This window comes from Bolinopsis microptera, chromosome 12, assembly GCF_026151205.1.
Source record: "Bolinopsis microptera isolate Bmic1 chromosome 12, MBARI_Bmic_1.0, whole genome shotgun sequence".
Taxonomy (NCBI): domain Eukaryota; kingdom Metazoa; phylum Ctenophora; class Tentaculata; order Lobata; family Bolinopsidae; genus Bolinopsis; species Bolinopsis microptera.
The window spans coordinates 15,133,463-15,161,223 of record NC_087083.1 but is presented as its reverse complement, the minus strand read 5'-3'; the positions used below and the strand labels follow the sequence as shown (position 1 = coordinate 15,161,223).

The 27,761-nt window shown below is 38.0% G+C and overlaps 1 protein-coding gene and 1 long non-coding RNA gene across 2 annotated transcripts in view; one reads left to right on the top strand and one right to left on the bottom strand.

Annotated features, from left to right (window-relative positions):
* Positions 1-27,761, bottom strand: part of LOC134824134 (phosphatidylinositol 4-kinase beta-like) — a 77,688-nt gene that overhangs the window by 38,895 nt on the left and 11,032 nt on the right. The window lies entirely within an intron of this gene.
* LOC134824598 (uncharacterized) lies at positions 5,323-9,726 on the top strand. Its single transcript, XR_010161443.1, has 4 exons — positions 5,323-5,688; positions 5,936-6,053; positions 6,264-6,353; positions 9,666-9,726. It is a non-coding gene; the product is annotated as an uncharacterized LOC134824598 (long non-coding RNA).

Sequence of the window (27,761 nt, the reverse complement as noted above, 5' to 3'; positions counted from 1 at the left end):
ATATTCCCGGGTCGTTAACCCATTAGGGACGATAGGGTCGTTTACGACCCACCTTTTCTAGAGGCTATAGAGGACAAACCAAAATACTAAACGCCACGAATCTTTCGCACATATGCTCAAAATTTATTGGGCTACATTATTGACTTTCCAGTCGAGACCCAATTAATCACTAACAATTAAATAATTAGACTAATTAGTCGTCATAATTGGAAAATATTTCACTTAACTTCTTGCCTTGATTGGGACATTAAAACTTTATGTAGGCTTATTTTTTTGAGAACAAAATAGTTGCGGGCAACGATTTCCTTGGCACAAATGAAAAGCCCGTGATAATCAAATGTTCACAAACAGAGCTAGACGCTGTTTACTAACTGCGGTCGCATACGACCCACTCGTCCGGGTCGCAAACGACCCATCACGGTTTTTCGGCTATTACTTCTGAAACAAAGACGTTAGGATAAAATAAAAACTGTAGCACAAGTTAAAAACGTATGGTCAATACTGTGCGACTCTAACTTTTCAAAAATAGAGAATTTGGGTCATTAACGACCCACTCGGCTCACTTGCTTATTACTATATTTGTCCATGTAACTTCTTGAATTCAGCCTAAAACATGACATCATAAGTGCAAAATCGCCTCTCAGCAAGTGACTATCATCATAAACTGCGAAAAATCGGTTAAATGGGTCATTAGCGACCCACTAGGACCACAAAATTGATTAATTAAATATAATGTTGTCAAACTTTTACAAATATTAGTATAAAAACATATTATATCTTTGTCATTACTCCTGTACGTTGATTTAACTTCTTAAATCGATCAAATGGGTCAATAACGACCCACTCGGAAGTTGAACCACTTCATTAATTATCATGCTGTTCCACCATCAAGAAAGACACTCGTAGGTCTTAATTCCACACAAACCACGGTGGCTGACAACTAGCCCTTCTGAGGGCCAACTGAAGGGCAGTCATCACTCATCAAAGAGCTGCGAGAATAACACGACTGCATATGCCTGGAGTTGCGTCCTGACTATGGTGCGTGGAAATCTGTACCGAAAGGACCGTGGCCGTGTCGCAAAAGAAAAGTTGATCGGCCCTCGTTCCTAACTTACTAGGTAATAGCCATGCTGTTGTTGTTGCTTATTAGATTCTGTTACCTTTTTCGTCAATTTCGAATCTTTGCAAACGACCTGCTACAACTCACCGCTTGAGACCCAGGGTCCCACGGTGATCAGATCATGTCACTCAAGAAAAATCCCCTGAACGAAGTTTACGAGATATCCTGTAACCTTGGGTAAATACTGAAAGAAGAGCGGTCAAATTGCATATTCTAATCCAACATGCCAATCTGTTTGACATTCCTAGAAAGTACAAGAATAACTAAACAACTGCTGCATTCAGATGGCTAAATTTACATCTCTGTGAAGAAGGACAAGGAAAAAGCCCCCCCCCCCCCCCCCCCCCCCCATATTCTGGCTGGCGGTGCTGCAACCTGCAATCTCTCAGACAACTACTTCGTTGTGGGTAACAACCCCGCAACAACGAGGCAGCTTTCAAAACGAAACCAAGTATTACGTAATCGGCCGAGAGGGAGGGGGGTTTCCAAATGATTACGCTAGTGTAATTTTGACACAATAGCTATGTAGTGGGGTGTGGGGGGGGGGGGCCGGGGCTAAAAATTGTCCAATAAGTGATTACGTAATATTATGTCAATGTGAACGGCCCCTAAGAAGTAAAGAAAGGAAGCTGCGAAATGAGTAGATGCAGCCATCTGAAATCTGAATCCAGCAGTTGTATACTAGTTGTATACAATGTATAGTTCTTCTTGGACTTTTTAGGAATCGGGAAAAGATAGGCACGTTGTTTGTTGTCCCACGACATTATGGTCGTGTACTAACAGCTGATAAACTCACCTACCTATCAATCCAATTCTGCCCATTATTCGTCAGTGATTGGGTGACGCGATCTGCAGATAACCTTGAGACTCCAGATCTCAGGAGGGCTAGTGGTCATCCACCCGTGGTTTGCGTGGAATTAAGACCTACGAGTGTCTTTCTTGATGGTGGAACAGCATGATACTGATAATTAATGACGTGATTCAACTTCCGAGTGGGTCGTTATTGACCCAGTTGATCGATTTTAAAAGTTAAATCAACGTACAGGAGTAATGACCAAGATATAACATGTTTTTATACTAATATTTGTAATAGTTTGACAACATTATATTTAATTAATCAATTTAGTGGTCCTAGTGGGTCGCTAATGACCCATTTAACCGATTTTTCGCAGTTTATGATGATAGTCACTTGCTGAGAGGCGAGTTTGCACTTATGATGTCATGTTTTAGGCTGAATTCAAGAAGTTACATAAACAAATGTAGTAATAAGCAAGTGAGCCGAGTGGGTCGTTAATGACCCAAATTCTCTATTTTTGAAAAGTTAGAGTCACACAGTATTGACCATACGTTTTTAACTTATGCTACAGTTTTTATTTTATCCTAACGTCTTTGTGTCAGAAGTAATAGCCGAAAAACCGTGATGGGTCGTTTGCGACCCGGACGAGTGGGTCGTATGCGACCATAGCTGTATCTTTTAAAGTAAACGAGATACAGATTAGCTTTTTTGGATATCTCATTTTTGCTGTAATGTGACCTAGTGTGTTAAACGGCATCAAAATCGGCAAACTTTAAAACTCGTCGTCCCTAATGGGTTAATATCCTATGTTAAGATCCCATAACACTGCACTAAGTCACTGGCAAGTAGCTCAGGATGTTTAATGCAGTGTCCCGCCATTTCTAATCTCCTGATTCGTTGCTTGTTTGACAGGCTTGGTAGGCTACCATACAAAGTTATATTGCTGACCTTGTATTGCCCTTCCAAAAGATACACAGCACCATCGGCCAGCCAGTCGCCAAATACTGTAATATTAATAAAACGGAATTATGGCATATTATCTTCTTAGATGACACTTAATACAGCTCTTCCGTACACACGGCTACACTCAGCTCTGTTCACACCGCTCCCATTTGACATTACACATTCCACTGTAATTAGCGTTACTGTAAGAATAATTTTCAAATGTGTGGTAGCTGGCACGTGCGCGCGGCTCATCATTAACCATTGCAAAACCCACCCTAACCGCTGCCGCTCTTCTTCCCTCGTTGCTATGGCAACAGACCCCTGACTCAGGAAGAAGGTGAGGGATATCGTTTACTGGCGTGCATATTACTTCATTTATTTAGTGGTCCTTCGTTGTTCTTTTTTAACAGTAACTATTAGTCGAAAACCGCTATAGAGAATCAAGAGACGCCAGATCTCATTGCCCTCTGGTTTATAAGAATACCTGATACAGATAATAATAATATATTTTCCTAATATCTGCACAGTGTTTGGTGATCAAACACCTCTTTCGAGGATTTGCCATCACTTTTAGTTTTCGACTTATGGTACGGTAACTTTGTTCAAATCACTCACTTCCCCGCCTGTTTACGAAGGGCCGTTTTTTTGCTTTGTTTAATCAAAAAATGGTTTAATTTGTATCATTATGATCTCTAACACCCTATAACTACTGATGAATGTTTATTATTATTGACAATATATGTAGGGTGAATGGTTGCCGAGCGTGCTAAATCACTCTACAGTCAACCTTCAAGATTTTTCTAAAAAGCCCCCCGACAGTTGGAACGCTGATTCCGAATCACCCCTCATGACATTAAAATGCTCCCCTGGCGAGATATTGGCGAATAGCTGTCTTGATCACGTGATATGTCCATTATATAATGAAATTGTTCAAATATCTCGTTCTAAAGGGTTAGGGTTTTGGCATATGCTTTTGTTAGAGATTGGGTTGGATTAGGGTTGGAATCAGATTATAGGGTTATTCATGGCCACCTAGTGAACAGGTTTCAAAAGTCACGTGACAGTCGAGTGTAGAGTGATTAATCATCATCCAATGATTTCAGCCATCTACATATTATTTGGAGATCCCCAGGGTGCCTGTATCCATCTAAACGATGGTACCGGTTACCGGTACTCTTATAGGGTGTGAGACTCAACGACGTAAGACTCTACGGCGGCGCAGTAGAGACTAGGACTCTACGGCGGGAAATATTTGTTTCATATTTTCGATCAAAATAGATAGAATTCCATATCAAATTAGGGTGCCCATGGTTACAGGAAATGTTCTTCGAAAGTAAGCTTTTATCTCATCAAGAAATATTTATCTTGACCTATGATACAGCCGATGAAATGAAACACTGATTTGAACACATAGCGGGTTGAACTTATCTGAAAACGATAGTCATACTGTACTATACATTATAGATATTCCTGGGTCGTTAATATCATGCAAACTTTCAAATGTAAACAGCGAGTGCATTTAAGAGTGTCTAAAGCCGTAGAGTCCGGACGCCGAAATGAATTGTTTTGAATAAGTTCAAGCAAATTCAGCCAAAATCTGTGTTGTTATTTCTTTGACTCCAGAAACTTCCTAAAAGTAAACCCATGAGTATATTTATTTGACCTTTTAAAAGCAACTTATGGTCTGAACAGAGCTGAAGGGTACCTTAGCAACGCCACAGCAACACCATTGTAACGCCATAGTGGGCCCCTAGCAACATCGTAGCAATTCTTAGAAAATAAAGCTAAAAGACAGGAAGCTGCTGTAATATACCTGACAATGATAATTTCTATTTGTAGCACACCTTGACACACGTTGCTGCACTTCTAAAAATTGTCTGCATGAGTTCTTAATAATTCTTATTAGTTCTTCCTAATGAGACAGACTTCCTATCGTATCTATACAAAGCCGTGTTTAGCCGGACAAGTATAAACGTCATAATATGCTAAAGTAAATCAATGCTGACAGATCCAGACGCGATGATACATACAAAACTACTTAGAATTGCTTAAAGATGACTCGTTTCCATGCATACGGGCAATGTAATTTGAGGTCTGTGGCTGAACCCATTCACTCTACCTATATTTTCAAAAGTAATCTATGTTACTAGTAACAATAGGGTGGATGGGATTAAAATCATGCAAATTAAGCCATTTTTTAGTAAAAAGCAGTGAAAGTGAAATATCATGACAGTTTTCAGTAATTGTTCCTCACCGGCAAGTGTGGATCCGACCAGCTCCTTGACAGAGGTCCGGATTTACGTACAACCAACGAAAGGTTGTTTTTAAAACTTTGTTTTGATTCGTCGCATCATCCCATGGAAGCAATTGATCTAGATTGGGCGGAACTGTCGGGCAGAACTGTCAGTAGTTACATATAATGAGATTTTAGTGACGATGTAGTTTATTATACGATCGTCACTAAAATCTATCTTTGGATTGACCGCTGATTTTGGCAGCCAGCTGAATTGCAAAACCTTTTACTCTTTAACATATCATAACCTCAACTAAAATACTTACTTGTCTGTCTTTTCGGCTATATTTATGAAATTATATCAATATCTATCGTAACTGTGTTACTTCAACTTGCGCGTAACCATGGCAATTGGTTACGTGGTGTGTTACTCTGATTATGGCTCATCATGTTTGTTATTAATGCTGCTTATTTCGTTTTTAATGTTTTCAAAACTTTGTTTAACCCTTTCCCTATCATTTTAGCTAAGTTCTATCTCTCCCAGCTCCCTCGTCGAGATACTTCTTTTTGTCAACTGTGACGGGCCCGCTCAAGGTAAAATATTCACTATCACAATATTAAGTTTGCTATAAAATTTGCAGATCAGCTTGCGAGAGCCACAAACAGTGTTTTTAATGAAATATGTCTATAACTTGGGAGTAAAAGGCCACTGAAATTTCGTATCGTCTAACCTGAACAAGCGATCAGTTTGGAAAGAAAAACCGTTTGATTCATTCTGTCTTCTGATTGGCTGAAAACTGTATACTACATTTTTTATCTTTTTACAACCCCCCATTTACAGATGGCCGCGGAGAGAGCAGTAAAGACAGAAGCTGAAGAGGACGATATAGAAGCAGGAGGGTCATTACGTATGGAATAAGTGAATCTGACGATGAGAAAAAAAGCTGCTGAAGTTTTTGGTGAGATAAACGAGAAACCTGTCGTACGTGCGATTACTCGATAGTCGATAAGTTACCAAACTTTTCTGGCTTGATTAGACGATATTTTCTGACAATCTTGGATATTATTACAGCCTAGCTGTTATACTTTTAGTTTAATACCATCCTCTAACCCCTCCGGCCTCCATACTCGATATTATGTTATTATTTGTAAAATTAGTGATATCCCAGGTTTAAAGCTAATGGTACTGGTAGTTTTGCTTTTGGTATTTGAGACGGACTTTGGGAACTAAAACTTTCTTTGAAAACCCCTCTAAACAGGTAAAACTGCATAGTTAGTGTGTCACTCAAACATTGGGGGGGGGGGGGGGGGGGGGGGGGCAACCATATTAAAGTATATTAAAATATAGGATTTTTTCCGATTTTGACCCGGATATCTCCTTGGAGGCCTACATCAACAATTTTTGCCGGCACAATAAGCTTGAAATGCAATTCTTAATCGATTCCAAAAAGTTCTTGCAAAAATATTGAAAACTGATGGAGCTATTTCAATTTTAATAAAGTCATAATTTTGGCTAGTATTCCGAACCGAGATAATATTATGTGCAATTTTCCCAATTTTTTTTCATAGAGGTCTTTTTACTTAGTAATCACTATATTCAACAAACACTGAGGTATATCTTTCACATAGAGTTAGTCTCATTAAAAAATATTGAAGTTTGATCGAATTTAGGCAAAAGCAAATTTGGGCAAAATCGTATGCCCAAATGTGGGCATATTTTTAAAGCTCATAACTCAGCCAATTTTTGACCAATTTGGATGTAAATCCATGTACTAGTCCTAAAACAGGCTTATCTTGCGAATCTAAGCGAAAAATATAGTTCATCATGTAAATCTTAACGAAGAATATAAATATTCTAATTTTTTCCGATTTTGACCCGGGGATATACTTTATATTGCTGACCTTGTATTGTCCTTCCAAAAGATACACAGCACCATCGGCCAGCCAGTCGCCAAATACTGTAATATTAATAAAACGGAATAATGGCATATTATCTTCTTAGATAACGGCTACACTCAGCTCTGTTCACACCGCTCCCATTTGACATTACACATTCCACTGTAATTAGTGTTATTGTAAGAATAAGTTTCAAATGTGTGGTAGCTGGCACGTGTGCGCGGCTCTAGTCATGCCATAATTTTATAGTCACGCACAAATTCATTCATAAAATGTATCCGAAAGTTTTATATAAACCACACTCACTTCAGCATATATTTCTATATTTTACCGCGCTCTCGGGCGTGCCGATCAGCCGATGGGGCAGGGCGGGGGTTTCAAATCATCAAATGATTTAGATTACGCTAGTGTTATTATGACACATAACAATAGCTATACTATCTGTAAAATTGATAACGTAGTGGGGGTGGGGAGGTGTAAGAATTGGCCAATAGTGATAACCTAATTACGTAATATGTGAACTGTCCCTAAATCATTCGACACAATACCGTGTCAATAACTATTATTTAAGTACGTTACGTGAATTGTCGCGTACAGACGGTAAAGTGATCGACCCCAGGAGGTGACCGGGAATCCCGGTACCGGGATTGGCAATTTTGAGCTATCCCGGTCCCGGTCAACCGGGTCAAGTCACATTTTTCATCCCGGTCGCGGTCCCGGTCCGGGGGTGATGCAACGTCAATTAATGTCAGTATTCCATAAAAACCCCAAACTGACATTGACATTAATTGACATTAATTGACATTAATTTGTCTTGAAATTTGAGATTATCATTAATCGATAGATATTCACGTCTATGTAAGTTAGACCGGTTCAAAAAAAAACAAAATGTCCTTGAATAATTATGATTATGTTCTTATCTGTTGATCCTGAGGTTCAAAGACCACCAAAAAAAATTTAGCTTCCAACTCTTCCATCTTCGGTCCCCACCGGCCACGCCCATATTTTATTGGTTTCTTATACAGGTAAAATATCTAGAATCGGCTTTTTTAGCATGAAGGAGTAATGTTAGCTGTTTAAGATTCGTTATTCAAATATAAATGTCATGAAGGCATTTCGTTTAATGTGGGTTTTAAGTTCTGATGATGTTGAGAACCACGCCCTTGGATGGCCACGCCCATTTAAGAAAATTAAATTTCGGAAAACCGTTTTATTTTAGTTTTATTGTTTAATGATCTGAATTTTTCACATTTCACATTTCCATATGTGAAAGTAGTGAATAAATTGATGATATAAACGTTCTAAAGTGCTAAAAATATGGTAGAACTACATAATCTCTGGTCGAAAAATATCGTGTCAATTAATGTCAGTATTCCAAAATTTTGCAAAACTGACATTGACATTAATTGACATTAATTGACGTTGCATCACCCACCCCCCCCCCCCCCGGTCCCGGTCAAATGCTGATTTATGATCCCGGTCCCGTCCCGGTTAATTCAGGATTCTTGGTCCCGGTCCCGGTCCCGGTCCCGGTCAATCACTCAAATTTGCCGGGATTTTGACCGGGATCTTTCACATAATTTCATTCACTGTGATTTTAAGTTTTTACTTTCATTCATTGTGAATTTCATCTTTAAACAACCTCTGAGCCAAATAACACAATGTTTAAAATTGCTAAACAAGTTTAGGTAACTAATATCGTTACATAACTCATAAGTGCAAACTAACATCAAGTTTTCAACTCGGGCTACGCCCAATTGTCAATTGGAATTGGAGAATGAAACTGTTGAATAATTTGAGGGATCATTGATTGAGGAATGAGGAATGAGGGTGAACTTGAGTAATCAGTACATGAACATTATTGGTGTAGTACATTAGGCCCATGCCCCATATTGACGGTTTTTTAAAAGTTTTTTCTGATTTAATATTCTAGTTATTACTTATTCAAATTGTTCAATTATAATGTAAATGAAAGTTGCAGCTTTCAATATGAGAATACCAGTTTTGGTCCCGGTCATCCCGGTCATCCCGGTAAAATTGGATTGTTGGTCCCGGTCCCGGTCCCGGTAAGATAGAAATCCCAGAAATTATTGGTCCCGGTCACGGTAAATTGATAATCTCAGTCCCGGTCCCGTTCAAAGTCACATTTTGTATCCCGGTCCCGGTCCCGGTCCCGGTCAGGCCTAAAATCATGTCCCGGTCACCTCCTGATCGACCCTTTAGACTTAGTTACGCTACCACCTCTATCACCCCTTCAATCGCTCACCCCTACTAAGAGAAAGAAAACTTCGCCGGTTGAAGACGGTAGTTGATATTTGGGTTACAATGTTTTATTTTTTCTTCACTTACTGGTAATTTCCGTCAAAAATTTAAAAAGAATGTTCACTGTTAAGGACACAGTTTATTTTACATCCCAAACGTGTTGGGAATTTTCAAGATACCACATTCCATATGACACGTAACATGGATCATTCAACGTCAATTAATACAGCCACGCACTTATCCCATGAATTTGTGTTTATGTTTGTTTGTATATTACATAACCACTTTATATTACGTAATCAATCACTTTTCCGACAATTTGTACCCATGCAACTCATCCCACGTATCTGGAATATTATAAGACTTAGCTTATAAATTCTAAATAGATTTCTAAACGCACACCTATTTTTCAGGAGGTGATCTACAATAATGAAAGATGATCTATTTCTGGCCAGAAATTTGCGGAGTTCAATCATCTTGATATCAGTCTTGGCTGCAGTTGTATCTCTAAAAATCAGGTATACATTATTTTAAAATAAAACTATCCTTCCTGGCTTAAACCCTGGTTGTTAAAACTAAAAGCCGCCTTGCATATTCATCTTTGATTAGAAATGAATCAGATTTGTTAATTTGATAATTTCATGATAGAAGTTGAACATTTTCTCCTCATTTTCACACGTAGTAGCTTATTTTCTTTCCCTCAGTGACGGTTTGAGGAGACACTGCATCTCACTGCTCAGTGGAGACACGGGGATATGAAGCAGTTGTCACAGTCCGATCAGAGTAAGCAGCAAAGATAAAAAGAGACTTTACCTCTGATGTCAGACAGATAAATTTTGACGAAAACAGACCTCGGAGGGTTTAGTAAAGTAAACAGACTGGCTATGGTCCTAGTACAAGAGGAGGAGAACAAGATACTCGCAATCTGTACGACTAGTTACTCTCCAGTCTAAAAGGACTAGGACGAAGCAGACAAAGTGAAGAAGATTCTCGACGACCGGACCTAGCAGATAAAATAATAGCCGTTGGATTTGATACGACATCATCCAATACTGGAGTTCACAAAAGAGCATGTACTTCTCTTCAGCAGGTCCTCAATCGACAGATCCTCTGGATGGCCTGCAGACATCACGTCCTGGAGGCGGAGCTTGTAAGAGGATCTGCCTCCAAGCAACTGTTCGGTGACACAATATCACTCGAAGTAACCCTCTTCAAGATCATGAAGACCTCCTGGGAATCGATCTGCAGAACATCGTCCTTCCCGATATCCCTACGCGCTAAAGGAACGACGTAGTAGATATTCTATCCTTTATTAATCACATCCGTCAACTCAACAACCAGCCCAGAACATTACAAGGAATTCCTAGAGCTTGCTAAACTAATCCATAGAGAAAGCATAGATATGAAGAAAGGATACGTCTTCCAGATACAAAGACCTGGAGCTGACCACCATGCCAGATGGATGGCTAAGTCCATCTACATTCTACATTATGAAGATGGCTTTTCTTCACTAGATACCAATTCACTGTACGAAGAAGAGAAACGTGCAGAAGATGGCTCACTTTGTTGTCTTCGTTTATTTGAGAGCTTGGTTCAGCGCTCCTTTCCTTGAATCTACAGCCTCCGCCGACACCCGTTTGTTACAGAGTCTTCAAAGGTACAAGAGTGTGGACATAGTATCAGCCATCACCACGGCAGTCCTGAAGAGGCAAACATGGACCTGACTGAAAAGCTCGTCCCACAATCCTTGTTTGATAAAGACCTACCTCTAGAGCGAAGAGCTCTCCTTGCAGCAAGAATAGGCCAACAAACTCTTTGAGCCTTATGAACGTAAAATTATCTTAATTGATAAAAAATTATTTGGATATGTTTTCCTTTTATGAACCTCTTTATAATGACCAAATAAGGATGTTGGTATAATTTGTCGTAGTCGTACGGGTAATGGTTTTCAACATACGTTCTACACTCTAATTTGGGTTTAGATTTTTAATAGTCTCTAAGGACTACTTGAAGTAGTACGTGTTAAAGTATGCTACGTGCAGTTGGTCGAGTACTGAGTGATCAATCATCTTCACATGTTTACTGTTTCAGTTTAGTGTAGACCTTGTTGTAGAAACTCAGTACGGTGCTCCGCAGTTAATGTCATTCTGTATCATACGAAAATGCATAGCTAGCATGAGGTATGATAATCCCTCGTATCGGAATCTTTTACATATCTAATCGATTGAGTACCTGGGGACCCCGTTTTAGGTTTTCATACACGTATCAGTCATGAATCAAGCATATTTACTAAAATCTAATATTAATATAACTACTGTGTTTGAGAACACAAAGCCCGGGGTCCCCGGGTAAGTTAAAGCTGAAAATATTCTGAGTGATTTGTGTATTTGGTAATGGTACTGGCTATAGCACTGACAACTGTGAACTGAGCACTCTCGTGAATAGCTATTTGCCAATAGTTTACGAATGACTCCATTATTAACCGTTCTCTTTAAATTATGTAATAAAATTATTAGAATATGATCTTTAAATTATGTAATAAAATGATTAAAATATGAAAGTTGACATAAATTCTGTGATATGTCTACCACCTTTTTCCACTTGATTGTATTAACCTTTAGACCTCCGGCTTTTGTGTTCTTTAACACGATTGATATATAATATGGTGGAATGACATTGGTCGCGTTTTTGGTGTGGAATGCTAGGCGAGTTGTCGTGTGATCATTAACAATTCAGTAATAGTAATACTAGTTATACCATCATGAAACCTTTGATCCGTCAAAGTTCGGGATTGCAATTGCAAATTGACCAAAACAAATGAGAAACTTCATAAAGTATCACAACGCTACCGCACTAGTAACTTACAACATGTCGCTTGTCGGCTTGTTGCCACTCTTATCTGTCACATACTGCTTTTAAAAGGTCTACCGATATGCGATTATCATTACAAAACATATATTTTGCGCGCTCAGCATTCCACGCGCAAAAACGCGCCCGTCCGAGAGACCTGCGCGTATTAGAGGGTTCAGTCTCACCAGGCTATGTTAATGAACATAATAGCCTGGGGTCCTCAGGTAAACTGCGTGGACTGTCGCAAACCGACATTCTTCATTAGCTAGCGCTAGTTTACGCTAGATAGCGCTAGATGGCGCCGCGCTATCTAGCGCTAGCTGTCGCCACGCTAGATAGCGCTAGATAGCGCTATCTAGCGTGGACTGTCGCAAACCAAAATTCTTCATTAGCTAGCGCTAGTTTACGCTAGATAGCGCTATCTAGCGCTATCTAGCGCTAGCTGTCGCCACGATATCTAGCGTGGACTGTCGCAAACCGACATTCTTCATTAGCTAGCGCTAGTTTACGCTAGATAGCGCTAGATGACGCCGCGCTATCTAGCGCTAGCTGTCGCCACGATATCTAGCGCTAGATAGCGCTATCTAGCGTAAACTGTCACAGACCGACATTCTCCGCTAGATAGCGCTAGATAGCGCTAGATAGCGCTAGATAGCGCTGCGTCAGATGTCGTTGCGACATATAGCGTTAGATAGCGCTAGATAGCGCTAGATGTCGCAAAAAAAAGGCGGAAATTTTATGAAAATAGCGCTATCTGTCGCCTGGCGTCAGTGCTGCGTGCTTAGCGTCATCTAGCGTCATCTAGCGTCATATAGCGTCATATAGCGTCATATAGCGCTAGATAGCGCTAGATAGCGCTAGATAGCGCTAGATAGCGCTAAATAGCGCTAGATAGCGACATTCGAAAGGTGCCGTGCACTTAGCGACAATGTCGCTAATTGGCGTCATCTAGCGTCATCTAGCGTCATCTAGCGTCATCTAGCGTCATCTATCATCATCTGGCGATATTTCACGCTAGATGACGCTAGATGACGCTAGATGACGTCATATGTCGAATTTCAACTATCAGTAAAGGTCCCCAATCAGGGCATTGATTGAGTGAAGATATCACTGACCCACTGATTAGTGATTAAGTGCTGGATTACGTATCTGCAAGATCTTGAAAGGGTAATAACTTAATTAAATTGTTAACAATCAACTTGAAATTTTGGGAAAGCACTTCCATTATCAAACCAAATGTGTCTAGAAATTTTGAAGTTCCTAGCTGAAAGCGTTATCTCTTAATGGTGACAATAGTGAAAAAAAGGGAGTGGCGTGCCCCACCCACTGTAATTAATTACATCTAACGAAATTTTCAGGAAATCTAAGTTTGACCCATATCTATAGTCTCTGAAATTTAGTGTGTAGTGTGTAGTGTGTAGTGTGTAGTGTGTAGTGTGTAGTGTGTAGTGTGTAGTGTGTGTTGTAGTCATAAACATTTAACTTAACTAACTTAATTAACTTAATCTAAGTAATTAAATACAAATGTAACTTTACAGCGGGACACATCATATCGCAGTGCCAGAGTAACAGAGTATAACTCTAGCACAGGGCCTGACCTACTGCACCGCTATGTGAAGCGGTGGTTTGTTTGGCCGTTACTCATCGCATTTACATCACACCTGGAATATCACCAATAGATTACACTATGTTACATCTGAATTAATTAGAAAGTTGATCATTATCATTATTACAAGATTTGATATTACTAACGTTTAGGGAAAGGGGAGTCCAGCCTGAACTTTGCAGACATCCATATTGTTTGCATGTGATGACTGGCCTATTGGCTAAAAAGAACAAATGGGCATGCTGCACCGGTGGGCGGTTTCAGGACCTCTTCAAAGGTCGTCAACAGGTTGTTAATTGTTGGTCAGGCTGCGATCTGAAACAAGTTTCACAGAAATTCAGGTGAACACCTCCCATTACCAAAGAGACTAATAAGAACGTACCCAGCAGCAATAATGAGTTTAGCACAGAGGACCCTTGTTCCATCGTGCGGCACTGTGCAGTGGGGTCCAACCATCATCTGGTTCTACTGTCCTATCTGCCCCTGTAACTCCAGCATTAGTTTACAGCAATAATAAGAGCAATTTAGTTAGAGCAATCATTAGAGCAATCAAATTATAATAGGGCAATTAGTTTAGATAATTAATTAGAGCAATTAATACGACAAGCAATTAGGGCAGTCAATAAGAGCAGTCATTGGAGCAGTTAATTAGAGCATTCACTTGGAGAAATTGACGTCCAAAAACCCACTAATAGATTGAGGCTAGTTCCTTGTTTGGAAAGTGAGATTTAAGTACTGGCCTCACAGGTTAGAGCACTGTTAAAGAAAGAAGGATTGGGGCCGGGGGGGCAGGGGGCCGGGGGGCAATGTCGGACCGTTTAGAAGCAGGAACTCCACAATATCCTCCCACCCCTGATAACAACTCGTGTAGAGGAGTGTAACCGTCAGTGCCTAGTAGTTGATTACATCAGGTTCCCAACAGTATCGCCTCAACCATGGCAGTACAGCCTTGTTCCGGCTGCTTTTAGTAGACGCTCCCGTAGGGCGGTACCTGGAGGGGTTAGCAGGTGGTCACTAATTAGTCATTAACTGGTCACTAATTAGTCATTAACTGGCAGACTAATTAGTCAATAACTGGTCACCAACTAGTCACTAACTGGTCACTAATTAGTCATTAAACGGTCACTAACTGACCACTAACTGACACTAGCTGGTCTCTAATTGGTCACTAAACGATCACCAACTAGTCACTACTGGTCCCCCAATTGGTCACTAATCATGTATTGTCGTACCATCTACAAAGTGGTATCCAGTTAACTCCTCCGGCAGCCTCACTAAACATGTCTCCCTATCAACTACAGCTGGCTCTTCAACAGTCGTCCATCCATTGCAGACTCCTCCTGTGCAAGTTAATTAATTACTTTAATTGGTTAATTACTGATCACTTATTAGCCCGCGGTTCATGTTTGCAATCTAATAACATAATGTTTGTTCTTCTTTGTCTCTGCTTTCAAAATTTAAGCTGAGTTCAGCACAAATTTATGGTTTTGGTGTTATTTTTAATTAGCTGACCCTCCGACTGTAAACTAACTAAACAAACCTGTGGTTCATCTCACTCTCACATGACAACTAAACTGAAGGTCTGTTGTAATGTCCCTCCACAATCCACTGCACTCCTGACAATTTCAACAGAGCGTCGATTGTGCTCATCTCCGAGGTTCATCTTTTAGAGTCCTGTTCGTATCACATTTGCTTTACACAAGGAGTACCGTTAATTACTTTGAATCATTGGCGATACAACATGTTCACTAACCAAGAATTCAAGATTTCGTTTCTATCACTTAGCACAGTATCAATAGTAATTGAAGGAAATTTATACCAAATAGGAAACTTTACTCAGTGTGCAAAACTTTTCAAATCATTGAAACATGTGAGTCGAGTAGATAGGTATGTATATCATATTTGGTTTAAATCTAGGTAATTAAATTTACCGTCGATATTAATACAGCAATGTTCTCGCTTTTTGAAAATAAATAACTATTTAACAACCATTGTCTCTGACACGACACTTTCAGAATTCAGATCATTTCTCCAACACTTGTGCCAACGGCATTACAAACACTTCATTTGTCTTCGATGGGAAAGAATATGATTTAAGAAATAGCCTAACCCCAACCGTCGTAGACATGATTTGAATACCCAATCTTGAGAAGATCTCGGGCTTAACAACTGTGTTAAAATTTTCTAACAAGAGTTTTCTAATTTAGCCAGTAGTCTTTAAAAAAGTCAAATAGCTATCCTGATGATCTGAAAGGAGTGTATAGTATTTTCGGGATCTTGGTGACGAGGACTTCGAGAGCGACTGCGGAGAAGGAGCGGAGGGTGAGCGGCGGCGGGGGATCTGACCTGATCTGTACCTCTTACTGTGTCTTGGGATCTAGATCTGGATCTGGAGTAGGATCTTCTGGAGCTCCGTCCCCCGTACCGGGCCCTACCTCGTCCTGAGTATCGGGGAAGTGGGCGCCCCATGTACTGTCCTGCAGTTGGGGTGTGGGGTCGCTTGGTTACTGAGAAATCTACTCTCTGATCTTCTTACCTACAGGGGGAAGACCGGGTGAGTTAATATGTGTTTACGTGTGGTACATGACCAACGGTACTAAATAAATAGAGTATTAGTTATTTAGTTTAATTAGAACATAAGTTAATTACTGATTAGTATTATAACCGTACCGCAATCTCCAGACCATTAGTTTCCTCCTTAGCAACTTGGCATCTTCCGGTCGTCTAGAAGTAAACAAAGTCCGAAACCACGGACATGCCGTCTTCTCTGTCGTTATTATCATGGCGTCCTCCCGCTTGCCGTACTTCCTCCAACACACCCGTCACTCGCGTCTGTGGTATCCAGATCAGAAACCAAACACTCCTGGAGAGGGTTTTATTTTAGTGTATCGAATAGAAAGTTGTGGAAACGTGAAGAGTAGGAAAAGTTAGGGGGTGTAAAGTGTAAAGAAGGCCACAAAATGATCAAACGAATTGAAAGCATAGGATTATAAGAGTGGAAAACGTACCCAACAACTTTGAAGAGGAGCATGTCACTGTCCGCCATGTCTCTTTCTGTTAGATAGCGAGACACACTGCGCGACCTACGCTGACTCCTTCCGACCTGGATCTACTAATAAACTACTCATTAGACTAATTAATGTTCCATGTCACATGTCACAATACGTAACGCTCCGGGCGCCCGGGGCATTGGTTGAACTAAATTGTCAAAAATTTGAAAATATTGGTTTTTCCGAGTATTTGTTGTTTGTTAATAATTAAATATTAAAATTGATAATTAAAAAAGAATCTAAAAACCTCTTTGTACGGATCCTGGGAGACCTGCCTATAAACCTGCTGTATGCTCCTTACTTCTAGAACGGGATTCTTGATCGGACGGCATTCCAACTGAGAATATTTTGATATTCTTTACAAATCAATACATTTCTCTTTTAATCTGATGAAAAAAGACTGATTTTGAAATGAGTTGCTTGTTTAAATCGTAATTCAAATGTACAGAAAATGGTTGAAAATTTGCGGGGTAGGGGAAAGTTAGGGGGTGTAAATTGAATGCGAATAAAATAATCAAGGTGATCTGAGTGAAAGACTGTGAGAAGTTTGTGAAAGCAAAAAGGAACCTATGTGAGTGTTAACAAACTACTCCTCCCTTATTGTGAGTGTTAACACCTACTCTCCCTTATTGGGAGTGTTAACAACTACTCTCCTTATTGTGAGTGTTAACAACACTCCTCCCTTATTTGTGAGTGTTAACAACTACTCTCTCTTATTGTGAGTGTATCAACTACTCTCCCTATTGTGAGTGTTAACAACTACTCTCCCTTATTGTGATGGTTAACAACTACTCTCCTTATTGTAGTGGTAACAACTACTCTCCCTTATTGTGAGTGTTAACAACTACTCTCCCCTTATTGTGAGTGGTTAAACAACTACTCCCTCCCTATTGTGAGTTGTTTAACAACTACTCTCCCTTATTGTGATGTTAAACAAACTACTCTCCTATTGTGAGTGTAACAACTACTCTCCCTTATGTGAGGTTAACAACTACTCTTCCTTATTGTAGTGTTAACAATCTACTCCCCTTATTGTGAGTGTTACAACTACTCTCCCTATTGTGAAGTGTTAACACTAACTCTCCCTTATTGTGAAGGTTAACAACCTACTCTCCCTTATTGTGAGTGTTTACAACTACTCTCCCTTATTGTGAGTGTTAACAACTACTCTCCCTTAATGAGAGTGTAACAACTACTCTCCCTAATTGTGATGTTAACAACGTACTCTCCCTTATTGTGGTGTTAACAACTACTCTCCCTTATGTAGTGTTTACAGACTACTCTCCCTTATTGTGAGTGTTAACAATACTCTCCCTTTTGTGAGTGTTAACAACTACTCCTCCTTATTGTGAGTGTATAAACAACATACTCTCCTTATTGTGAGTGTTACAACTACTCTCCATTCTTGGGTAGTGGTTAACAACTACTCTTCCTTAGTGTGAAGTGTTAACAACTATCTCTTCCCTTGTTGTGATGATACCACGACTCTCCTCTTATTGTGAGTGTTATCAACTACTCTCCCTTATTGTGAGTGTTACAACTACTCTCTCTTATTGTGAGTGTTAACAACTCCTCTCCCTTACTGTGAGTTGTTAACAACGTACCTCCCTTATTGTGAGTGTTCCAACTACTCTCCCTTATTGTGAGTGTTAACCACTACTCTCCCTTATTGTGAGTGTTAACAACTACTCTCGCCTTATTGTGAGTGTTAACAACGACTCTCCCTTATTGTGAGTGTTACAACTACTCTTCCTTATTGTGAGTGTTAATGTGATAACAACACTTACCAAAAACCCTAAAATATCCATCTTCCTTAATCGTCAATTATTATATTCAAGTGTAAAATTCTATCCATGGCCAGATTGTTACTGTGGGAACGTTTTCTTAAAATTATGATCTTCATTCTTCAAAATTACTCTTTAAATATTTCTTCAATCTTCAGTCTTCGTTATGAAAGGCACATTTTAAGAAATGTCCCATAGCGGAAGGAACACCAAGCTATGTAATAACTGCTCAAAACACTCACTGGAGTCGTACGTTTAACATTTAAAAAAAGTAAAATAGGCTTTAACTGTACTTTGGCGAGGAGGATGGCTAAATATCAGGTGCTAGTTTTAACATCACAAGTTTTAAGATACAGACAAAAAATATTGAGAGTATGTCATCGCCATTTCGCCAGCAATTTTTAGATAGATATCGAATAAGGTCGCAATATTAAATTGCTTTTATGTAGCTTGACGGCGAGAATAAATCTTCCATTTAGCATCATGCTTCACAATCTCAGTGTTATTTGTCATTTCATGGCGAAAATATCTAAATTCTTTATATTTTTCGTCACGATAAAAATACCTGAAATATTGGAATAATTGGCAATACGTACCCTGAATAAGGAATTTTAACATTTATCTGAACGTACAGTAACTTTAACGTTGACACAGAGCCTGTGGGGCCTAGAAATAAGGTAGTCTTTAAAATCTCAATTTCAGTTAAATAAAATGTGAACAGATTAAAATAATAGCTGTAGTTTGTCTTTGAAGAGTGGAATACAACAAGGAATAGCAGTTATAAAATTTGTAAATTAATAACTATAATGTATGGAAAATTAAACCAGATTGTGTGAAGTTCTATACCCAATATCTATCAATTACCGTCCACATTCAGATATCACATGTTAACTAATTTACAGACCGGACAATATCAGTGGTTTTTGTCCATTCATGCATTATATTATTTCCATATTTTTAACGTAAAATAAAGGGTACGTATTGGTTTGATAAAACTCATTTACAAATTATATTATGCGTTCATGTATGTAACCAGAATTCGAACGATATTTTTTCATAAATCTCGTCGATATGTAGAATAATTGGAAATGGTCGCCTCAAAAATAATTGGAAGATCCGAAATTTTCAACATGATACTAATTAATAATATAAAATAATAAGTTATGTAATGCTAGTGAACCTAACTCCCCCATTTTCAACACTTTACAACAGGATCCACGGTATTTACATAATTTATAACAGAGACATTAATCCTGCGAATTCAACACACAATCAAAATAAACTAAAATAAATAACTTCGAAACTTTTATGTTTAAAACACATGTACTGAGACTATGCTTTACTTTAAATTCTGTGACCTTAAAACACTTTCTAATTCTAGAATCCCTCTTGCTTATCGAAATAATTCATGCACGCTAAGTCATAACACAATGCCAAATTACTAAATTTACCCATCATAACACAAACGTGTAAGGATTATTTTAAAACATAAGAAATAAATATAATATTTCATGATTTACCTTTCGGAATTTGGATCAGGAGAAAATTTCAATTTGTATACCATAAAGTTAGGAGTGATTCGAAAAGTGAATGAAAGTCTGAAAATATTTTGGAAACGTGTTTTCCGATAATCCTGAATCATCAAAAATAAAAATAAAGAGTGTTAACAAGGGTAGATTTAGGTTTTAAACACATCTTGTCTATTCCTTCGACAAAACTTGAAAAAAAGAGAAGCAAACTGTATAGTGAGTGTTAAATTCTGAACTAGACACACACGTTATAACTATAAAGAACAATAAGATCATTTAAATTTGATACAATCTACAAAATTAAATACCTTCTTACTTCAAAGAATCTCTTAATTATAAATTGTCCAATAGTCATACAGAGGATAGAGATAACTCGATCAGGCCCAAATCACGACCCGTCGTTCGTGTTTCCTGGTTGATCTCTCCTGTGCAAGTGTCCTCTTATTCTCCATGTAGTCCCTGGTCTTCCTTTACCTACTTAGCGGTTCCTCTGGTCTCCTATTCATACCTGAGGGGCACATTGAGAATGAATTTTAAGGATGTACTTCAGTAGTAGTACTGTTCCATGGCTCTCAATACAACTAAATTATTAATAATTAAAATGGCCCCTTTTATAATTTAAATGTTTTTTAATGTTATTAACTTTGTATTATTTTTCACCTAACATTGATGCTAAATTAACAAACCCATTGATAATCCAAAAATTTTAACTGACCTTTCATTTTCTTGTCTTGCATCAGACCTATCAGATGATTCCCAAGCTTCTCTAGGCTGTACAATACATCATCTTGAACTTAGCACTTTGGGTGTGACTGTGGACATTGCATTACTGAAACAGAACACATAGTTGCCCTGCATAGACGCTGAGAATCTGAACCTCCTCTAGTTTTCCTGTGCGAGGTGACAGTAATAAATATTACTGTTTAATAACAGAGGAGCATGAGGTGAAATGTAGTGTGACCTAGAGTTGGGGAATACAGTTAAAAACCAACCTGGTTACGGCATAGATGACAGAACCCGATGGGTCTGCAACGAAACATCGACATCCAGAATCCACCCTCTGCTACCTTCAAATGATAACCTGCAATTGTATACTTCTATGACAACCACTAACCACTGTATGTAGTATAGTATTAGTTTCCACTGCAATGTATAAATATTGTCAATCAGGGCTAATTCAAATTACACCTTGGAGACAGAAGTACCAGTTTTTCTTGGGACATTTGATAGGAGTTTGTGAGGAGTTAGTGCCTCGCCGGGCTAAAGTAGTGGGATGACCTTGCTGACGGGCAAGTTAAACAAGGAATCTGAAACACTAGGTTCCTGTACCGACTCAACTCTGCACCTGTCAATATGTTCATTAAATGCAAGCCGCTTGATTTATAAAGGTCAAGAGAAATGTCAAATATTTTCCATGTTGTACAAGATAATAAGTTTCTAACCCGCTTTTTTGGTTGGCCTTCTAGTCCTCGAAAAGCACTCTTCAGCTTTAGCCTCATGTAGAGCATGTATCCATTATTTGGCTCCCACACAGAGGGCAATAGATGTAACAGAAAGAAACAAGATGCCAGCCATGAGGATATAAGGCAGGCCAGGGTAAAATATATACCCTTCAATGTTTTCAGCACGATGCCCATGGTCTGGCTAAATGTGAATATATGTTAGTGATGAAACAGATATATAAGAAATTAACAAATGACTCTAGCTCTCGTCATATATTACCTTATACACAGTAACGTTTCAATAAAACAAGACTTGAAGTTTTCTTCTACTGTTAAAGATTTTTAAATGTGTCATGACTCATGAGGTTAAATGGTTATTTTGAATCAAAGAATACAGATCATCGATCTGACAACTGAAGAAAAAGAGGTTCAATTAAAAATATATATGGGCTCTTTAAAACATAGAATTGATTCATATAATGGGGGCGACACTCATGTTGATGATAAAGTAGGAATCTCTACGCGTGTGAGACCATGAGTTCCCCCTGTACATGTGTGTACTGAATTATAACCTACAAAGATATACGATCACCCCTGGCCCTCATAAGGCCCGAGTTGAACAAGCTATGACTACAATTTAGTGAGCTGAATTGTGGTAAGAACATCAAGGGCACAAATCCTTCGTCAACGAAAACAAAACATCAAAACATGCTATCACTGACATAAAAACGGCTCTTGTAACCACGTATTAAATTGAGAAGTTGCAACCAACTGGTGTAAACAGTTCCTTGCCTGTCCGAATGTGGAAAATGCACCACAACAAGGATCAATGTAATACCACAAGACTTGTTCGGAAGTCGTTCAGCAGGTTTGTCTTTAATTTGAAACATTCTTATTCAATGTCAAAACACACACAACATCAACAACAACATACCTAGGAATATCGTTGACCAAAACTCTGAACTGGAATGTTTTGGAACTTGGTGGTCCATCGGTTACTGAAATTAAATTATGAATTTAAAAATGAAGGGCTTTCGTTGAGAGGCCCAGCTCAAGATTTATGCGAGATTGCGAGCCGGACTCATCGCACAAAATTTGTAAATAAATGAGGAAACAGAAAAAGTTTAACTTAAAAGTTGAGGGAATTAGGAACTTAACATGTATTTTATACTCTTAAGTCTTAACGTGTATTTTATCACTTGTTTATAGCGTGAAAACTTCGACGTAACGCGCGCGAGATTTTTGCCAGATTTTTGCGAGTTTCGTTTAAATCTCATAGCTAGGCTCACGATATCGCGAGATTCTCCGCGAGATTTCGGCACCCTCTTTCAGCACTACATATTCGGTCGCGCGCTTGCATTTTCATCGCTTTTTAACGTGTTTATTCACTGTACTGTCTAAGTCTTAAAGGATACTAGTTGTTATAAGATCAAGATTCACAGTGGTTACTATAGTTACCATGGTTACCATTAAAGGAGGTACTATTCCTGGCTACAGTCTACTCCATCTTTCACAGAATATACTTGATACTGCCATAATATTTCTTCATTAAAAGTTTGAGAAAGGGTCTCTTCAACTGGAGAACTGACTTATTAATCCTAGCAGGTAATTAACTCTGGATCCTCATCACATTGGTTCCATTCTAAATTCTAGCCATAAACAAAACAAACATTACCAGATAACTCCGTTTACAATAATTTGACATGTTCCAGTGTGAACGAGGCCTTCCCCGGACAAATCCTTAAATTCCAGTCTTCTCTTAGTTCTCTAGATGAAGTACTAACAGTATGATCTATCGGGTAACGTATATTACAAGGTGCTCTGATGATAATTTTAGTAAAATAATTAATAATTGCCAAAAGGATGACCGCTGACGAGACTCGAACCCGAGTCAACTGCTTGGCGAGCGCGCCCTCAACCATCGGGCTACGTGAGGCTTACCATATTTACAATATGTAACATAATATAATTCATAAAAATACGCACGTAAACTTTTCGTTATTTATGGATCCAATAACAGTGACATACTTTTCGCTTACAAAGGAACTCGCGAAATCTTTTTAAATAGAAAATAATTTGTGGGGCAAGAAATCTTGCAGGCTGGAGGGGGGGGGGAGGGGGGAGTACATTTCGCCACTGCACGTGACACGTGAAAATCGCACTTCTAGTGTCAAAATCCAATCTCATCGCACTTTTTTTAGAATCTTGATAGGGGTTGAGAGGGCTTTGAAATCAGAATGTCACAGATCCCAGCCGTGTTTGTCCATCAATCCCAAGTGTGAGGACTTACATAGAATCTCCTGCAGTCGTATCAGCCGAAGGATCTGGAAACACTGTACATGTGAAGCACAGCTAAAAATGGCATTTTGATATACTTAGATAATATTAGGTTTTTTTCCCTAGACCCGGGTAGGTCTAGAAACTGTGTCCAGCTCTCTCATGGCCCCCTTTAGTTTGGCTACCATCTTCGATCTTTTTTCTTAGGTTGCTCAGCTTGTGATTTTCATAATGGACACGTTCAAAAAAAGGTGGCACTAGAGATTGATTTTTTTAAATGCGTTTTAAAAATAGTCATTGCTCTTTGTTGGTTGATATATCTATCTATACCTTTAGAAATTCGATTAAATTTCATGATCCTGAAATCACGGAGTCTCTAGTGCTTATATCACAGGAGTTATCGTTATTAGTGTGCCAATGAGTCAAAAGTCACACAATTAGAAATGCAAGATGAATCAACACTAGATAATCTGAAAAGTAATATTCACAAAGAAGCCAAAATTGATATGGTGACTATAATGCATGTAAGGAATGGAATGTCTTATCTGAAATTGTTATTGGTGCCAAAATGAGTCAAAAATCACAACTTAAACGTTGGAAATGAGCCTATTTTGAGCAGTGATTATTGAATCATCTAACGTTTTTATTGGCTTTCTATCATTTTTTAGGGTACAAAATAGTATTAAATAGTATTAAAACCAGTTAATATGATTCAAAAGTCACATTTTCGTTAAAGGTGCGCTATTAAGTCACACTATAGTAAGCCTTAAATTAAGTGCACGATATGACAATTTATATTCATTCTATGAATCTTATTATGTGATTTTTGAATCCATGTCTAAGCTTATACCATATTGAAGGTTTTTGAGCGATAATTTTTGATCTGGGTGCTTAAATGATTCAAAAATCACATAAATCTAGCTACCAAATATGTAATTTTCTTTAAAGTGTGACAATTGAATCATATGTAATGTTCAAGTTGTAATTACATTTTGAAAGGAAAGGTAATGAATCGATAATCACATTTCAAAAATCCAATTAAGTATTATACGTTACTGATTGATTCATTTGTCACATTATGGAGACAAAATTATCATGGCTTGAGTAGTAAAAGTACTTGCCTAGTTTACTCAGTTTAAAATCAGTGTTTTGTGAATATTGATTCCACTATTACTCTAATAACGAACTTCTCCATGACCATAAACAAGTGTCACAACAAATCACTGCAGATTTACTATGAATACCAACCTGATATAGAGCCAAAAAGTGATACATTCCCCTGATACAGCATCATCCCAATACCATAAAACCTTAGATGTGGCCATAATGTGGTTAAAACATGTTGATTTTGGACCTTCGGTCAACAGAAGCCATCACAAATTAACCATTATTCAGCACAATCTGACCTTTTGGTGCCTTATTTTGTTTTGATATTTGATTATGAGAGATAGCTGAAGGTTAATAAGTGATTTTAAAGATAATGCAACAAAATGTGTGGCCGTATGGCGGTTAAAACGAACAAAAACACTGATTTTGGTCAATTTTAGACCTTTATTAACCATGATGGACGCAACATAGGACTCAGCAATTAATTAGAATTAGAATTAGAATCAAATTTACACAGCAATACAATAAGAATAAAAAATAATTTAAGAAGCTTCAATCTGCTGTGCAGGACATTCAAGTCAGTCGAAAACTGTTAGCAGAACACCCTTCTAGGGACATAAGGATATAGTATGTAAAACATAATGAGTAATAACTTAATGAGTGATAAAATAAGATATGATTTAACAGCAATGTTTCTGGTCATATTAATGAGCAGGTAGTTATATCTAGATAATGTAGCATGGCCAGCTATAGCTTTACAAAGCTAATATGTGCTCTAAAAATGGTTAATTAGTGCAAATATAGGGTATTTTCAAGACATTTTAACCACCTTAGCTGCACATTGATCGGAATGCATGAACTTGGGGTCAATTATGCATTTGCAAACAAATATACACTCATTTGGATAGCAAACCATTATCTGAAGTTCATATTGTGGTTAATTTTCACTTTAATAGATGCCTTGTTCAACAGCCTAGCAAGTAATATAGCCCTTTTAACCACTTTTATGACAACATTTCTTGATAACTTTTATCAAGACCCTTCAAATGTCCTTTGTTGACCATAAAATGTTGACTAAAATCATTAATAATGTTTTGATTGGTGGTTAACAACAAATTTTGACATTTTAACCATCTTTTTAGCACTTTTTACGAATATTAACCACCTCAAATCAACCATACTATTAAATTGCACATTTGTGATAAAAAATGATCATCCATGCACAAATGAACAACCACCACTATACATCTATAATCAGAGCAATATTTATAGCTCACCGTTCATCTTCAATTAAACCACCATTAGGACCACAAAACGCCCCCCATGAGGTTTGAAAACTTTTGTGATAGTTGCACCATGATATGATCTCAATATAATGACTACTCAGTTCATAATATCATATCTCAAAATGGTGGTTAACCCTAAAACTGGTATTTTAACCACCATAGTGGCCACATAGATGACCCATTAACCACAATTATTCAACATAACCGTACTGTAGTGTTTTTTGCACCAGAAAAACATCAACTCCAACATTGAGATTAACCACAATGAGCTGCAACATAATGTTAAAGTCAACATACTCAAATTGTGTGAAAAAAGTCAATGTCCACCAAGTTTCCCCAGATTTGCTGCTATTGCTGTCATTTATGTGATTTTTGACTCATTATGGCACATTTAACCATCTAAATTCTCTAAATATTAGTTAGCATGCTATAATTGTGATCGATAGAGTTCATTATTACAATCATTTCGTTGATATTCATATCACATTTATCATTCTAAAATAATTAGTCAGAATTAACCCTGTGTGTGATAATTGCATCATAACTCCACATTTAACCGGTGACTCTTTGCACTTTTAACACTCAACTATCTCAAAAAGGTTCAATAATCACATTGAGAAGCAGGACACACTCACAGAATGTAAATTCATCATTAGAGGTGCAAGAAATGAATATTTTGTGATTTCTGGCTCATATCTGCACAATTAACAGATATAAAGAGATGAATGACTTAATTATGTGACATTTGACTCTTTTTGGACCACATATTAAAATTTGGTTAACTTTCATAGCATACTCCTTGAGATACAAGTATTTTAAAATGCTTCACACAATTTTGGCAGTGAAAAATTAATCTCTAGTGCCACCTTTTTATGAACGTGTCCTAATAATGTTAAATTTTCTATCATTTGTAAGAATTACTGCTGTTTCTAACAATGTTCCTTTTTTGTATGCTAGAGATGTAATTTTATTTACGAAGATATCACCTACTTGATGCCGTTTTATTGATTATCCAATTTAACAACTTGACAAATTTTGGTATACTGTACCGAATGGTCGGGAAACTTTTTATTAGGACTATTGAGGTTAATACATGGATTGGCCCAGTGGCAGTCAAAGGATTTGGAATTTTATAATGGGTCACCATGACATGGCCAAATTAGACAACTCAAAGGAATGACTGTAGGATACCATTGACCTTCTCCTGAAATAGTCCCCATGCGAGTATGAAGATTTAAGCTGGCAAAACACAGAGCATGGCTATCAGCAAAAGTGCATTGCAGAGACCGTTTTCTTAAGACGTCACCGTGGACTTCAAAGTTATATGCAAGAAGTCGGTATCTTCAATTATTTGGGTGCTCCTATAAATAGGATAATTGAATGTTTTGATAAACTGTATTATATAAAAAATTAATGTTGGTGGTATGGGGGAATATTTATTATATATTTTGTAACATAGTGCGATAATATTTTGTAGACATGTGAGATGATCTGATGTCATAAATTTTACTTTACTTTACCAAACTTTATCAGATGATGTGATGTCCTAAATTTTACTTCACTTTACTTTACTTTATC